Genomic DNA, 18,092 nt, shown 5'->3' on the forward strand with positions numbered 1-18,092 from the left:
ATGCAGGGGGGACTTGACTGGCTGGCGTGTTTTTAAAATACCACTGCAGATGGTCCTTACATAGGACCATAGGTTTTTTACAGTTTGACACTTCTGATCCTTCCTCTGCTGGCAGTCCCAGTCCTAAAACCCCAAAGTCAGGGCCCTGTGTCTGCAAGGAAAGTGCTTGGGTTGGAATTTAATCACCTCCTTGGAAGTAGAGCCCAGCTCCCCAGGGGCTGCTTGTTCACCCAGTGTGAGGCCGGCAGGTTTATTTATGGTTTCTGACTTTATTTATTCCCTGGAATTGGAGCTGTTCTTCTGCATACAGAAAACTGCTTGTCTGCTTGTGTCGGATGCCCTGAGCAAGCGAGCCGGCACAGGAGCCAGTGGCCTGGATTGGATGGATAGCAGCAGGCTCCTGTCAGGCTAGAGAGGCGGCTTCCTTCCTGGATGATTTGTGGGGTGCTGCAGAGGTTGTCTGTACCAAAGCCTCACCCACGAGTTTCTCTGTTGCAGGGCTGGGCTGTAGGAGGCTCCCAAAGGGCCCTCTTCTGAGGTCTTAGCTCTACCTGCTATAGACCACCTGGCTCAGGACAAACTGCAGGGGCAGCTGGGAAAGCTCGTCCTGTGTGCCCTGGGGAAGGCACAAAGGATGGCTGGGAACTGACATTTCTACTTGATTCTAGATGAAGCCATGTTTTCGAAAAAATAGTCTCATATAGCCAAAGCTTGTCTCACACTTATTATGTAGGCTAGGTAGCTAAAGGTGACCTTGAACCTGCGACCCTCTGTCTTTGCCTCCAGGGTGCTGGGATTGTAGGTGTGCACCACCACATCTGGTTTATGCAGAGTTGGTGATGCAGAGCTTGAGCGTCCTGTGTGCTAGGCACGCACTCTTTTAACTGACCCCAGCCACCAAATGTTGTTTAAACAACATGGCCAACTGGCAGTACCCACATACAGTTGCTACGGGCTGCAAGTATTTCTCCAGGACCCTCAGGACTCATTCTTGTTCTCCCACAGGCCCCTTGGCAGCATTCCTTTGGTGTCCACTTTCCTGTTTGGGACTGAGACCTACATGGAAGCCCGGGGCTGCTTTAATGTCATCAGTCCAGCTGATCCAGTGGGAGAAAGGGACACCAACATCTGCTGGCCCCGTGCATGGGAAGCCAGGTGAGAAGCTCTAGACCAGTTCAGAATGTCTTAGTCCAGCTCGTTCTGAGTCATCAGAAGGGAAAAACATTTGTTCAGAACACAGGGCAAAGCTTCTGGAGGTTAAACCCAGGTCTCTCATGTCCAGGAGGACAGAAGACCCAGAATAATAAGGGCCAGGCCAGCCAGTTCTGTGCTGGGATGGGACCCAGAAAGGAGGAAATCAGGCATGCGAAGTGGGGATAGAGCATCCCACAAGCACTTGGCCAGCTCCTGGAAGCTAATTTTAGCTGTCACATTTAAGAAGGATTTGGAGGTTGTGGAGGGGAGCCAGAGCCAATAAGAAAAATGATGAAAGTTGTTTTTTTTTTTTTTTTTTTTTAAATAGAAGGTATAGGAAAAGCCCAGGGGATGTGGGAGTCTAGAAGGCCGCAGAAGACAGGGTCTTCTTAGTTCTCGTGTGTGTGTGTGTGTGTGTGTGTGTGTGTGTGAGAGGTGGAACTGGAGGACATAGCTTTACACTGCACCAAGAAAGATTTAAGCTAGACTCTAGGAAGCAAACTTTTGGTGAAATTTGGTGAAATTTTCACCAGACATCTGGACCTTCCTTAGCCCCTTCAAAGGCCAGGCACAAGATGAAGAAAAGTGTGGCCTTGGATGTGTGCAAAGGCAAGGGGCATTTGATAGATCATGAATCAGATGAGGCAGGAGAGGCTGGCCAGGGTCTGCCTATATGGTAAACTTCTTTTTAAAAAACTTACTCATAAACACACACAAACACATGAACACACACACATATGCACACACGTGTTTGTGCACACAGATACACAGATTAGGGGCATGGGACCCGTTAGGAGCCACCTGATGTGGATGCTGAGAACTAAACTCGGATCCTTTACGAGAGCGGCACATGTTCCTGATCACTGAGCCATCTCTCCAGTCCCTTTGTGATATTTTAAAATAAAGGTAAAGACTAGGCGCCTTCTGTGGCTTGAGGGCTCATCTTGCCTCGGGTGGAAAGAGCCAGGCTTCTGGTGTTGCTATTTTCTCTATGCCTTGACACCCCCTTGCCCCTGGAAGCATCTCATGTGAGAGAAAGTTCTAGCATGGCTGGAGGACTAGAAGTGTCAGGGGGACCAGGGAGCCAACCCAGTCCATTGCCAGCTTTGACCACAAAGCTTCCTTGGTTCATTGCCCACGTTTGATCCCCAGAGGGAGAGGCTTGGGTTCCTGGGCAGCAGAAGAGATAAGGAGGCAGAGGGTGGGGGCTTGGTTGATAGGCTGCAAGATAGAAAGAGACACGAGCTTTCTGTTTCTTGAATGGGAAGGGATGTGGAGACATGCAGGGCTTTCTGCTGTTTTGAGGGAAGAGAAGGGAGAAGGTCAGCAGGGAGGTATGGTGACGTTAAAGTGGCTCATCCCACTCAGTGTTCTACAGGGACACTTTCTGAGCTGCTGGTCCCCGTGCACCTTCCTGGACTGAATGTCCCTCCCTCGCTGTTCCCATCCGGCCCTTCCCCCTGGTGGCCTTCAGGAAGGACATATGCCAACAGATGTGTGCACCCCAGACTGCAGAGGCCACCACAAGGTTTCCCATCAGCATCTCAGACCCTGCTGGGAACCCAGTTATAGGGTAGAGCAGAGCGGTGGGTGAGGTGGGGCAGGGCAAGTCTCCCTAGATTCAGGTCCTCTGGCATCTTAGGCCTCCTATGAGATGTGAGCAGGAGGCCTCCATCAGGACCCCACTAATAGCCCTGCCTTTCTCGGACCTCTGCGTCCCTTCTCCAGCTGTGGAGAAGGGGGCTCCAGTGCAGGGCATAGTTCTGCACAGCTTTCTCTTCCATTAGAGGAGAGAGTTTGGGGCTTCCTTCAGCCCCCTCAGGAACCCACATGAAAGCTTATTTACAGTTTGGCTCTGGGATGCTCCTGGGCCTCCCTGGGATGCTCTTGTCACCCTACACCTGGTCACTAGAGGGTGCTGGGACCTCACTGCCACCCTTCTTTAATGTAGACAGAAAGGAGCCAAGTGGGGAATCCCAGCAAGGTTCTAGGTATGACCAGCCAAACAGTAGATGAAAATACACGAGCAAGAGGCTGGGCGTGTAGTTTCGTTGGTAGAGTGTTGCCTAGCTACCAATACATGGCTTATCCCAGCACTGCATAAGCCTGAAGTTGTGGACCGCATCTTGCATCTCTAGAGGAAGAGGCAGGAAGGTCAGAAGTTCAAGGTCATCTTCAGCTGCATAAGGTTGGAAGCTAGCCTGAGCTACATGGGACCCTGCCTCAAACAAACATAGACTATGTGCTTGGTGGTGGCTGGAACTGAGAAGGGAATGAGCCCTGTCTGTCTGTCCACCCCATATGCCATCCTGTCTCAAAGGGGACACCAAGGATGGAAGGGTAAAGGGTACCCCTACTAATGGGGTACCTGCTCTACATTCAGTAGGGATCTAGAAGTGTTCTAGAGGATTCTTGAAGAGTGAGTTTCAAGTGAGCAGGTGAAGGGGGGAAGAGCCCTAGAGAAAGGGAACAGAATGAGCAGAGGTGTGGATTTAGTGTAGAGTTTAGGGGGTGGCAGCTTTCAGATTAGATTGGAGAATGAGCAGAACTGTGTCATTGTTGGGGCTCCAGGCTCCGTCCCTCTTCTTTGTAAGCTTGAGGCACTTCAGTGAGAGCTTCAGAGTTAGCCTACAAAGGCTGGTAGGGGTCTGGGGCACCCTTCAGTCCACTCTCTGAGGAGGATGTAGGGGTCTGGGGCACCCTTCATCCCACCCTCTGCAGAGGATGGTAGGGGTCTGAGCATCCTTCAGCCCACCCTCTGGGGAGGATGGTAGGGGTCTGGGGCACCCTTTAACCTGCCCTCTGGGGAGGATGGTAGGGGTCTGGGACACCCTTCAGCCCACCGTCTGCAGAGGATGGTGGGGGTCTGGGGCATCCTTGATCCCACCCTCTGGGGAGGATGGTAGGGGTCTGGGGCACCCTTCAGCTCACCCTCTGGGGAGGATGGTAGGGGTCTGGGCATCCTTCAGCCCACCCTCTTCAGAGGATGTTAGGGTCTGGGGCATTCTTTAGCCCGCCCTCTGGGGAGGATGCTACCACTCACTCCATTCTCCCTCTGTCCACTGACCTGTCTCAGGTTGCTACCACTTCAGAAAGCAGCAGATCTGCAGATATTTCTAATATTTATTTCTCTGTGCATGTATACATGTGTGTGGGTGCATCTGTGCACATGTCCATGTATATATGTTCATGTGTGTGGTAGAAATCAGAGGTTGACAAGAGCACCTTCCTTAAATGCTCTGCCCTCTGCTTTTTGAGGCAGGACCTTTCACTGAAGCTAGAGCTCACCAATTCAGCTAGACCCCGTCTCTTCCTCCTGTTGCCGGGAACACAAGCATGCAGTGGCACATCTGCCTTTTACTCAGGCACTGGATCTCACATCGGGGTCCTTGTGTTTGCACAGTAAGTACTCTATCAACTGAGTCATCTTCCCAACCTGGCCACGTCAGGAACATCCTAGCAGAATGGATGCCCTGGGTCACGCAGGGGTAAGCAGCAAACACTAGGTGTGTACTAGATGTCACCCGTGCCCGGACCCTGGACCCTATGGCCTGGGTCGGCATGAAGGAAGGAATGCCAGTGCTGAAGTCCCCTGCAACCTGCTGAGGTCTGTCGGACTGGCACTTGTCACTTTCAAATATAGACTTTCTAAAAATGGCATTTTCCCCATTCCAGACTAATACATGCTCATTATTTTCAAACTCAAACAATAGAGAAATTTACAACATTGAAAGTGGGGAAAAAAATCTTTCATCCCATTTCTCTGTCCCTGAGATAACTGTTGTTAACAGTGTGAGGGAGATTTTTCTAACCTCCCCAGGAGTTTGCAAATATAGACGATTGTACCTTTTAAAAGATGGAATTAGGCTTTTCTGCGATTTGCTTCCCTCGCTTGGCAGTCAGTCATGGACAGCTTTTGATGTGCACCCAATCCGTGTGGGTACTGCCTATTTCTCAGGCTGCCCTGGAAACCAGGCTCTGCAAAACAGGCCCCCTGCTCCAAGGAGACTGCCAGAAGCTGGGGTGCCCAGCATAGCTACCATACCTACACGTGCCTTCCTACTCTTTCCCTCCCAGCAGTCTTCTCCTTGCCTCAGCTGCTGGGACCTTAAGGGATGGATTTCCATATCATTTCTAATACATCAGGGAAATCCCAGCAAGACAGATCACCTGAGCTTTTCTGCTGTTTTCCCTGTGAGCTGATAAAGTCCTGTCAGTTAAAATCAAGGCTCATCCCTCTCATAGATGCATGGTCTCTTTTCCCAAGAAAGAGGCTCTGGGTCTCAGCAGCAGCTCTGTGGGGGTGGTTGGTGAGGGTGGAAGGGAAGGAAGAGACCTGCTGACCCAAGACTCTCCAGAAATAGCCGAGCATCTGGGCTGAGGGTGGCAGATGCCACAAAGGGATTCTAATCAGCACCATACCCTGACCTTTCCCTAGGCAACATGTGGTCTAAGACCACAGCCCCAGCATCCCCTGAGTGCTGATGAGAGCACAGAATTCCAGCCCACAGCACTGGGATTGAGAATCTGCATTTTAACAAGCTCCCTTGGGGATTCCTCTAAAGCCAGCCCCTGGTTTCTCTTCCAGAGATTCTGTTGATATGTGTGTTCCTGGAGACTTAAGAAAGCTAGCAACCGCAGGTGCTAGGCACCATCTGGAACAGAACTTAACTTATATTCACTAGGAGGGGAGTCCCTGTTGCCATGGTGGTTTCAAAGATAAAGAGACAGGGAGTTACTGGACTGGCCAGAGCACATATGCTAACCTTCAAGTAAGCAAACCTAGGTGTGCACAAGTAAGCAAACCTAGGTGTGCACATGTGTGCACGTGTGTGTGTGTGTGTGTGTGTGTGTGTTTGGGCATATAGGTGCGCATGCATATTTTTACTCTTTTATTTTTGTTTTAGTTTTATTTTTGAGACAGGTTCTCCCACAGGCCTGGAATTCACTGATTCAGCTAGACTGACTCACCAGCAAACCCCAGGGATCCACCTGTCTCGGTCTCTCCATGCTGAGATTATAGGATGCTCAATCATATCACAAGGACACCTGCTCAATTATGTTCATAGCAGCACTATTCATAATAGCCAGAACCTGGAAACAACCTGGATGTCTCTCAACCAAAGAATGATAAAGAAAATGTGGTACATTTACATAATGGAGTACTACTCAGCTGTAAAAACCAAAACCAAAAAAGAATGACCTCATGAAATTTGCAGGTGAATGGATGGAACTAGAAAAAAATCATTCCGAGTGAGGTAACCCAGACCCAGAAGGACAAGCATGGAATGTACTCACTCAAAAGTGGGCATTAGGAGTAAAGTATAGAAAACCAGTCTAGAATTCACAGCCCCGGAGAAGCTAGGTAACTAGGAGGGCCCTAAGAGGGGTGCATGAATTTCTCTGGGAAGGGGAAATAGACAAAATCTCCTGGGTAAATTGGGGTTAGAGGGAGGGGGAAGGAAAGGATGGAGGATGGGGACATGAAGGATTGAACTGAGCAGGTTGAGGGCAGGATAGAGGGGGGAGAGGAATGAAAGAGATATCTTAATGGGGGCATTTTGGGGTGAGAGAGAAACCTGGTACCAGGGAAACCCCCAGGAATCCACAAGGATGACCCCAGCTAAGACTCCTAGCAAGAGTGGAGAACGTGTCTGATCTGGTTACTTCTGTAGTCAAATCAGACTGGCAACTACCCTAATTGTCACCAGAGAACTTTCATCCAGCAACTGATGGAAGCAGATACCGTGGTCCACAGTCAAGCACTGGGCTGAGCTCTGGGAGTACAGTCAGAGAGAGGGAGGAGGGATTGTATGAGCAACTGAGGATCAAGATCATAATGGGAAACCCACTGAGAAAGCTGACCTGAGCTAATGGGAGCTCAAGAGCTCTGGATAGCTAAGGAACCTACGTGGGACTGACCTAGGCCCTCTGCATGTGGGTGATAGTTGTGTAGCTTGGTCTGTTTGGGAGGCTCCTAGAAGTGGAATCAGGACCTGTCCCTGGTGCTTGACCTGGCTTTTTGGGAACCTGTTCCCCATGCTGGGATGCCTTGCTCAGTCTTGATGCCAGGGGAGGAGGTTGGTTCTGCCTCAACTTGATGTACTGTGTTTTGTTCGAGCTCCTAAGAGGTCTGCCCCTTTCTGAATGGAGGGGGAGTGGATAGGGAGGGGAATAGATGGGAGATGGGGGAGGGGACAGGAGGGGAAACTGTGGTTGGTATGTAAAATAAATGGAAGAGAATTAAAAGAACAAACACAAAAACAAAACAAACAAGTGTGAACCACCACCGCAGCTTTTCTTACAGGGGTTGTGCAGACTGAACTCAGATCTGCATGGCAAGCACTTCAGTGACTGAGTCGTCTCCCCAGCTTCCCCGTCCTCCTCAGGAGCTGACACCCACCCTAAGCTGCCCATGAGAAGATGCGCCTGTCTGGGCCGAGTTGTTCCAAGTGCAGCCTGCGGTCCTGTCCTGCTTTCCTCCCTCTCTTCCTTTCCCCTCCTCTAGACACTTGGGGAAGCCAGGAGCCTCTGGCAGTGGAGATGTGAGGCCAACCAGAACAGTGCTGGTCATGATGACAACCTCTTGATTGACCCTCACCTTCCTTTATCCTCCCAAGAATCAGGAGAGATGACAAAGGTCTCTCACCTCCACCAAAGGAGCCCAGAGACACCAGGCAACTTAACCAAGCTCACACAGAATAGGTACCTCCCTTCTCTCCTGCATGTTCTTTTCTCGAAGAGTCCACCCTGTCTCTTCAACCTCCTCCTGCACATCCTCAGCTCTGTGGGGGTACCAGGTCCCAATGGAGCCCCAGCCTCTTTCTAGGTCGTCTCGTGCTGCCAGCAATTATAAATCATCATTTTTCCTTTACTCGGGCCTCATGTTTAATTCATTGCTCTTCTGGCTGCCTTAATGCAGAACATTTATTTGGTGGAATAGCTTTGTTTTGCCTCCCGAGCCTCGGGCCTCCATTTAAAACCCTGTTTACACTGAAAAAGGGTCTTGCAGTCAACTTCCGGGACTTTTCTTGCTTCGCAGAGTGTCCGGCCTGGCCGTCGAAGATCCAGCTTGCTCTGTCATAGGCCCAAGCTTTCAAGCACGCGATGTGGTTCTTTTGCTGGATTTTCTTCTCCTGGACCTCATATGCTGTAGCAGACCTGCTTTTTGTCCTCTGGTTCCCTTACCCCACTACTGGGACCCCCAATTCTCTTACCTGGTGGGACTTTGGGGCCCACATCATAGATAGAACATCTTAGGGTTCAGATGCTGGAATAGCCTGGAATAGGAGTGCAAAGAACATGGCTCTTAGAGCCTCTACCAATGAACACATTTTGGATGAACCTGAACTTTGAACTTTACTCTGAATGCTATTCGAGAACCCCACCTTCCCAAAATAGGCCTACAGTGATATTTCTATTGCCTGGATTGTAGCATAATTAAGTCAAGAAAGATCACTGTGCTTCTGTAAAGCAAAGGACACTGTCATTAAGACAAAAGGCATCCCACTGATTGGGAGAAGATCTTCACCAACACTGCAACAGACAAAGGTCTGGTCTTCAAAGTATATAAAGAACCCAAGAAACTAGACATTAAAACTCTAATTAACCCAATTAAAAATGGGGTACTGAACTGAACAGAGAATTCTCAACAGAAGAAGTTCAAATGTCCAAAAGACACTTAAGGTCATACTCAACTTCTTTAGCGATCAGGGAAACACAAATCAAAACAACTCTGAGATACCATCTTACACCTGTCAGAATGGCTAAAATAAAAAAACACCAATGATAGCTTATGCTGGAGAGGATGTGGAGTAAGGGGAACACTCATCCATTGTTGGTGGGAATGCAAACTTTGCAACCACTTTGGAAATCAGTGTGGCGGTTTCTCAGGAAACTGGGAGTCAATCTACCTCAAGACCCAGCAATTCCACTCTTGGGAATATACCCAAGAGATGCCCAATCATACTACAAAAGCATTTGTTCAACTATGTTCATAGCAGCACTATTTGTAATAGCCAGAACCTGGAAACAACCTAGGTGCCCCTCAATAGAAGAATGGATAAAGAAAGTGTGACACATATACACTTTAGAGTTCTACTCAGTGGTAAAAAACATTGACATCTTGAATTTTGCATGCAAATGGATGGAAATAGAAAACACTATCCTGAGTAAGGTAACCCAGACCCAAAAAGATGAATATGGTATGTTCTCACTCATAAGTGGATTCTAGCAATGGCAGGTTGGAACTGTTAAGACATCCAGCCTTATAGATGCGTAACTACCCAATTCCCAGGCTTTCCAGTGGGAGGCAGTCATTGTTGGATTGCCTGGACCACTTCCCACCAGGCATGCTAGTGTATCCCCTTTAATATATGAATGCATTCTACTGGTTCTGTTGTTTTAGAGGACCCTAATCTAATTCTGGGACACCTTGGCTTCTTCTGAAGTCCCTCCGACCTGGTCTACCCACAGCATGCCTTAAGTTTCCCAAAGGAGTTCTGCTATGCAAACACATCAGGCACCATGAGGGTTGCCTGTGGTCTCTGCACATTCACTGGTTCTACTCCTTTCTGCATACAAATGCCATTTTATTATTTCTACAGAATAGAGTCTTCCCAGGGAGCCGTGCCCACACTTTTGTGCATGCTCGCTGTCTGCTCAAAGCTGCAGGACCTGCCTACAGCAAGGTTGCTTCTCTGGATCCCTGAGCTTGCTGCTGGCTCGTCTGTGTTTTACTGCAGAGACGATGCTCAGACCCAGCCTCCTTGCTGACTAAGGAAAGGAGGTCTAATGATCTGATACCCTTCTTCCCATCCTTGTGGGCTCAGCCCCTTTCTCTGTCCCATCATCGCAGCAAACCCTGCCTTCTTTGCATGCTGTTTGGTGCTGCAGCTCCCGTCCTGGCTGTCTTACTCCTTCCGTCCCCTGTGATCTGCCTGAACGATGAGTTATTTCACAGGAAGATTGATCTGGGTATCAGGCCATCATTTAGTTGGCCATCACAACAGCTAATTTCGGTTCCATGATCAGCTGTGAAGGAAAAACGGACCAGGCTGCTGGTTCTTTCTAGAGTGTGGGGCTGTTGATGGGAGGAAGGAAGCTGGGCCTGCTGTGGGGAACAGGAGAGGGTCTGACTGACCTCAGTCTCTCTGGCTCTTTATTCTCAGTAAATGAGGTAGTGTAGAGACTTCCAGGGCTGAAAAGAGACAGAAATTTCTCGGGGTGTGGGGGGAGTCCTCTGTTCCAGAGTCACAGCCAAACACCTCCCTCCCACTGATAGTGTGGGACTCACCTGGATTGACAGCTAAAGGAAGGCAGTTGCCTGCTCCCTGCTCCTCTCTTTCCCTAGCATGGTGCTTGATGCTCAGTAAACTCTGGGATGGTACTTGGTGTTCTGAAAACGTTTGCTGAACAAATGAGCAGGTATTAGCGGGGTTCTGGTCCCATGGGACTGGACATGTGGATCCCAGAATCTCCACCCCATCGCTGTAGTTCAGAAGTGCACAGAACCTGTCTTCCAGATGTTCTGCACACATGATCCTCTAACAGTATTTTTGCAAATAACTTCAGGGTGTCCACAGAAACACCTTCCAAAGCTCATGTTCTCTTTCCACCCTGGCTGGGAATCACCAGCAACGAGGCTCAGTGGGAAAGCACAGAATTTGGGGTCAGCAGACATGAAATGTCCCCAGGTTGGAGTCACGTGCACAACATCTCAGAAGCTTGTTTGTAAGTTTGTTTTTTCTTTTTCCCAGCCTTCTCAGGTGACAGTGTTTGTGACAGTGCCCTGTCACCTACTTGTTCTTAATTAGATTCATGAGCTGCCAAGTCCTCACTGGCACACAGCAAAATGAGCCTCTGGGCTCTAGGGGAGAGCAAGAGGAGGCCGTCTCAGAGGACAGCCCAGTAGGCATGGAATCAAAGCAGCTTCTCCACCACTCCTGCCAGCTGCCCAATCTGAGCATGTCAGAAAGACTTCCCCCTGCCCCAGCTACAGCCCATCCTAAAGCAGACCCCTATTGTCCCCTATGAATTTCATTTTTTAGTTTTTAAGTTTAAATTAGCATACAGAATAACTTGTTTCCCCATGACAGTTTTCTACATCATTGGTTTGGCTGACATCAACCTTGATTGACGGCCCCACTCCCTTCCCCAGTCTCCCACCGCACCCAGTGCTCGCATCCTTTCATTCCCAGCATTCCCTGCTTCCATGTCACATGTATTCTATGACCGTGCTCCTCCATGAAAGTCTCTTTTTTTCTCTGCTCATGGGCCGGTTTCTAGTTTCCTGTTGACAAATGAGATTGTATGAGACTCCAGTCCCGGGACTAGCACCCCCTTCCCTTCTGAGGGCCAGAAATCCTAGTGTCCTGTGGGTTTGGAGTCTGACCTGCTACAGACATAACTAGGTGACCTGGGAGTGTATTTCCAGAAGGCTTGGGTAGCATAGCAAAGGAGGCCAAGTAAGCTTCAGCTTTGTCACCAGAGCTATTAAAGTTAAATAAAGCACAGCATGACCCCAGTTCCCGTCATCCACCACAGATACTCAGTATACAACCAGCAAGTGTGCACTGTAAGAAAAATCATCTGTCCCTCACAGCTGTATGAACAAGACCTCAGAACTGAACAGTGTGCCCCCACCCCAGAACACCCTGCACACCACCCCGGAAAACCCTAGGGTGAAGGCGATCTTTCAGAACTCTTTACCAGAGCGTTCTGAGCACAACCAGAATTAGGACAGTAGGGGTGGGGTCACCAATGATAAGGGTGGTGGAGATTTCTGTGTTGCAGACGGTGGGTAGGCAGAGCAGTCAGGGTAGGGGATGGGTTAGCGGTGGGGATATGCGAACCTGGGAGGCAGAGTTTTCTAACAGTGTTATAAGCTGCACATAGTCTTTGCTCAATAAATGTCAGTGGACTCTGCTAATAGGCGAACACTCTGCAAACAGGGGGTGCCTCTGGCACCAGAAAGGGCTCTCCAAACAGCATCAGTATGCCAAAGCATTTCCTGCCTCTCTGAACAGCAGCTTTCTATATATACATAAAACAGAGAAGACATCAGGGACCCGAGGAACAGGTGGCCACATGCTTACTGCCCTAGGTATTAAAGCCAAAAACCCAAGAACATCTGCTGGTGTGTGTAGAAGTGGGGATATGGTCTGTTTCATGCTCAGCTGACTAGTCTGCCTTGACTCTTTGTGCGGCTCCCCTACCCTCTCCAGAATGGCTCAGAGGCTGGCTGCTGCGTAGCTCCTTCTCTTTGCATGGCATAGCAGGGCTAGGCTTGAGATGCCCATTTGTGGGCCAAGGTGGGCAGAACCACAAATTAAGAGAGAAGTGGAGCTGCTCTACAGTCTGTGGGCACCAAGTACCTTGTGGCATCATTTGGCCCTTCTGGCTTATAGTCCTATTGAACATCTATTATTTATGCCAGCCAAGTGGCTTGGAACGAGTTGAGACTCAATTAAGATAATGTTCCCTGCACAGAAGTGGCTGTTAACGCTGGGAAGTGACTCCCACCCCACCTCCCCCTTTTCTTACCACAGAACTGGAGGGGCAGAGACCAAGACGGGATGGGTAAAGAAGCCCAGAGATGCAGGAAGCATAGATAGAGAGGAGAAGGTTGTGAGCACACCCTGAAAGGGCGCGGTCCTGTTAGGCTTTTCCCTGGTCTGTGACTGTGGCGTCCTCTCCTCCTTGCTGGAACTCACCCTTCCTTGTTTCTCAGCACAAGAGAGAGGCTGGCTTCTCTGAGAGACGTGATGGAGTTGATGAGGGGCAGTTGTGGTCAGAAGCAGTCTGACATGGAGTTGGCTGGGCAGGGAGTCCTGGCTGGAGAAAGGCAGAGGTGAGCAAAGAGTAGATGGTGAAGTGGGGGGAGGGGAAGGAAGGCGAAGTTCAGCGTAGTGACTTGCAACAAACGTGGAGGAGGTGAGAGGGAAAACACGAGAGCAAAGGAGATGCCTGGTGTGGGCAGGAGAGAGGCTTCTGAGCTAGGAGAGGCAGGCTATCAAGGAACTACAGTTCTGCAGAAGGGACAGGCTAGCAGCAGCCATGGCAGCTCTCTGTGCTGCACATCTGAGAGTCCTAGCCTTTGCCTCTCTTCCATGTTCTCTGCACATCAGGCCCCCAGTTGGAGGGTCAGCCTGGGGAGCGGGGTCTATGGACATCTGGATGATTATGGCAGCAGAAGGGCCTGGTCTGGAGCAGGCACTGCGGCTGTAGCGGCTTCACCTGCAGCAGGTCCCGCGCAGCACTGGTGGAGCGTGCTGAGGGCAGGAAGCAGGGTCCACTGAAGACCAGCTGCTGAGCCTCCTGCCCTGATGATCCACTGCTGTCAATGGTTCCTTCCTCCATCCTCTTAACTCCTTGCTTGGTGTTTGCTCTTCCTCCTCCAACAATGTTTCTTTCCTTTTATCCACAGACCTTCATTTCGCTTCAGATGGAGTGTGGTACCTCGGGATGCTTTCGAACTCTCTGTAGTACATTGATTTGGTTTCACTTTAATTTTGTGGGTACTGGGGGGGTGGTGAACCTGGGGTCTTGTACATGCCAGGAAATGTTCTACCAGTGAGCCATATCCGCAACCCTTCTCTCTGCAAACTTTCAACCATGAGACAGGTTCTCAGCTAAGTTGTTTGCCTGGTATTCACTCTGAGTAGGCACTTTAACTCCTGCCTCTGCTTCTCATGCCTCTGGGATTCCAGGCCCAGCTCACTCTGGTTAGTTGAAACAGAAACTAAAGGTATGAAAAGGCCAAAGAAGTCAAATTTTTGGAAGTAGCTGCACAGCTAAGAACAAGGCTAAAATTAGCTGGGCCCAGACTCCTACAGAAGGGGTCTTACTGCCGGGGCTTGGTATCTGCTTCCCAGCCCTGGCTGCTGAGGGGTCCTGGACCCTCTGCTGCCTCTGAAGCAAGATGCTTCTGTCCTTACTGTTACCAGATACAGGGTAACACTGGCTCCCATGATTTTAATTCAAGGTCATAGGTGCCTGTGTCCTGAAACAAAACCTCTGTCAATTAGTCCACGAGGCAGGACTTACAGCCACTGTCTTGAACAGGATAAAGTGTTCAGAGCCTTGGATGGCGAGAGGAATTCTGGGTGTTCTCTATGGAGGGAGTTGTCCTAATTTGCTTTCTGCTACACACACACACACACACACACACGGGGGGGGGGTGAGCTGGTTGGGCCCTCCTACATCAACTAACAATCAAGAAAATGCCCCACAGACATGCCACAGGTCAATCTGATGGAGCAATTTCCTAATTGAGTTCCCCTTCCTGGGTGCCTTTAGTAGCCAGCATAGGAAGGAAGCAGCTCGAGGCCTGGGGACAGTGCTGCATGGTGATCACTCCAGAGCCACTGTTCTGCAGGGGACGCAGACTCCACCTAAAGTACCACCTCGAGGGCAGGTGTAAGCTGAAGCTGGGAAGTATTGTCCAGGTCTCCAGGCCCCATCCAGGGAAGGGTCGGATAACATGAGATACTTCAGGCCTGGCCCAGCAGAGCACTATTATGAAGCAGGTCAGACCTGCTGGCTTCTTTCCGCCCCGAACCTACTTTCTGTAGGATCTGTCACCTGCCGGAATGGCATTGGGACAGATGGATCAAGGAACCCTTCTCATGTGTCTGCTAAGGGACACAGAGCAAGGAAATTTAAGCTAGATCCAAAGACCTGCAGCAGGGCTGTCTAGCTAATTGCCTGCTCATTCAGCCGTCTGCCCATGCCCACTTCTCTCAGTGCTTGGGAGCCAGGACATCAAGATCCTTCTGCACACACCCTTCTCAGCACGGACGACTCTGCTTTGTTTTGGTTTTGTGTTTGTTTGATGTTGTTTATTGTTTAGTTTTGGTTTTTGCGGAAGGAACCCATGAGCAGCAGAGGTGCTCAGGCCTAATCAGACCGGATTTGTCTCTAACCAGACAGGGATTGTGTCTGGATTTGTCACCCGACAGGTACAGATGTTGCAGCTCTCATCCATAAGATGGAATCACTCCTGGGATTGAGAGGCTCAGGCACATCTGTCAGAGGCAAGCTGCATGCTGCTCCAGACACTGCCGGCAAAGCTCCTGCAGCGGACTGGGGTCAGTGGGCCCAGCACTCTAGCGATGGAGTAATGAGAGTGAAACTGAGGATGGCTAAGCCCACTTCGCTGTGGAGCTCCCACAGTTCCCTCCCATCATGCTCCAGGCAAGCACAAGTAAAGAGAAGGACAAAGTTTCACGGACAGAGCAACCTCACCTCCACTGCCTACTAGCCCATTGGCTCTCCTGGCCAGATGAGTTCATTTTTCACTCATGACTGGGAACTCACCTCCTTCCTCAACCGTGGCGAACAGAGGATGGGCTCTCTGCATGGTCACAGCAGCTTCTGTGCTCCTGTAGGCTTTGCGTCCTAATGGCTACTGGGTTCAAAACCTCTGGTCCTGGGCTGGGGGGATGGCTCTGTGGGTAAAATGGAAGCTTGCAAACAAGCATTGGAACCTGAATCCAGATTCCCACATCAAAATAAATAAATAAATAAGTATGGCATGACAGTACACACACCTATAACCCCAGCACTGGAGGATCCCAGGGGCTCATTGATTAGCGAGTCTAGCCAAATGGCTGACTTTGAGTTAAATGAGAGACCCTGTTTCAAAAATTAAGGTGGAGAAGTGACTGAGGAAGACAACCCAACGTCAACTCCTGGCCTCTGCAGACACTTGTACACATACACATGCGGGCGTGCACGCGCATACACACACACACACACACACACACACACACAGATACACCTGAAGTGTACCTCCTGGGTGACTCAGAATCCTACCAAGTTGATAAAGATGATAAGACATCACACTCACCTGCTTTTCTGAAAGCCAATCAGTACCCATTTACAACGGAGAGGGCCTGAGGCACCTACGAAATGTGGCCACTTTGCAGGGTTAGTGGCTACAAAGCCTAGCCTCCAGAGAGCTCTTGGGAAGTGCTGGTGGCTCCTTTGGGTTTTTTTTTTATTTGTTTATCTTATTTTTTGAAAAAGAAAACACTATCTTTTTCTGTTTTGCATACCAATTCCAGTTCCCACCCCCTCCCCTCCTCCCATTCCCTCCATCCATCCTCAGAGAAGGCCTTCCCTAATATATCTAGGCTGAGCAAGGTATCTATCCAAAGAGAATAGGTTCCCAAAAAGCCAGTCCAAACAGTAGGGACAAATCCTGGTGCCACTTCCAGGGCCAGCAGTCTGCCCCAGCCATACAACTGTCACCCACATTCAGAGGGCCTAGTTTGGTCCTGTGCTGATTTCCCCGCTGTCCTGCTGGAGCTGGTGAGCTTCTTGCAGACTATGCTGGTTGGAGGACTCCAGCACCTACCTGCTAGAGTTAAAAGTGTTCTAGTAGTTTCTCTTTTCTCTTCTGTCATTCAGAATGGGTGAGAGGAAGTTCTGAATCTAGCCAGGACTCTGGCAAGGACTGCCCATTCAACAGGCCTATAAGTGATGGGTAGGATATTGCCGGCAAAGGAGACAAGTCATTGCAGGGCTGTATGGGACTTCCTATCAGTGCACTTGTCCTTAGAGAAAACTCAGGTCAAGGAACTCCTCTGCCCTGAGCCTTTATTTTCCCATCTGTGATAAGAGCACAGCCATAAGTAATATAGTTTATTCTTATATTCTGCTAGCTGACAGTCAGGTCTTAAAGCTCTTGGAGTGTTTGAGTGTCTTCAGCTTTGTTAATGAATAACTGGTGTCTGGTGCTCTAGGATGGCCTCAAAATAGGGGTTGGTCACCAGGGAGTCAGCCATGAGCTAGAAGGATAAAACTGTCAGTCCCACCCCTAGTCTTTGCAGAGAAGAAAGGACATGGAGGCCAAAGCAATCGCAGACGGCCAGTGACTCCATCAGGCACCGATGGAATGGGTTCTTCTCATCTTATGTCTAGTGCTGCTCCACACTTTCCTCTTGTTAACGCCAGTGGCCTTGGTGATGCGAAGAGCAAAAGGGTGGTTTGGGAGAGCATCCCAGGTTGGTGAACATACCCAGGATGGAAGGACATGAAAGCCATGTACCCCATTCTGCCACATCCTTTACCCTACATATATCTCTTCCACCAGGGGACTCCTACGTTGTACTATTTTGTGGTAAATTGCCAACAAGGTAAATATGTGTGTTTGTTTATCTCCATTGTCGACCTGATGTGATTTGGAGTCACATAGGAGATACGCCTCTAGGTGTGTCTATAAAGGTGTTTCTGGGGTGTATTAACTGAAAATGGAAAACTGTATTGTATGTGAGCAACAGCATCCCATGTGCTGGAGTACCAAGCTGAATAAAAAAGAGAAGGCAAGTTGGGTACTAGGAATGGAGAAAGGAAAACACGAATATCTGTACAAACATATTCTTAACAAATTTCAACAGAAACACTCATGTCAACTATAATCATTTCTTTTTGCAGATGGTCACATGGCCTTGGCTGGTATTTATAAATACCTTCCTCTCCCACCCATTCTGCATTTACTCCACCCTTGGCTAACTTGTCAGAGGGTGTTGACTCTTTCTGGAGGAGTGATCTATACCTTCATTCCTGATGGGTCTGTGCCCTTTTCATTCTGCCTGGATTAGGCTGTTGTAAGTTTCCCACTGACTTTAATCACCGGACATGATAACACCAAGAACTGACCTAAAGCAATGGTTCTCAACCTCCCTAATGCTGTGAACCTTTAATACAGTTCCTCGTGTTGTGGTGACCCCCAACCATAAAATTATTTCATTGCTACTTCATTCATAACCATAATTTTGCTGTTATGAATCACAATGTAAATATCTGATATACAGGATATCTGATGTGGGAACCCCCCCAAAAGGGTGATGACCCAGAGGTTGGGAATCCAAGGATCTCCTACATTCCAGGCA

Source organism: Chionomys nivalis, chromosome 19, assembly GCF_950005125.1.
Source record: "Chionomys nivalis chromosome 19, mChiNiv1.1, whole genome shotgun sequence".
NCBI classification, from domain to species: domain Eukaryota; kingdom Metazoa; phylum Chordata; class Mammalia; order Rodentia; family Cricetidae; genus Chionomys; species Chionomys nivalis.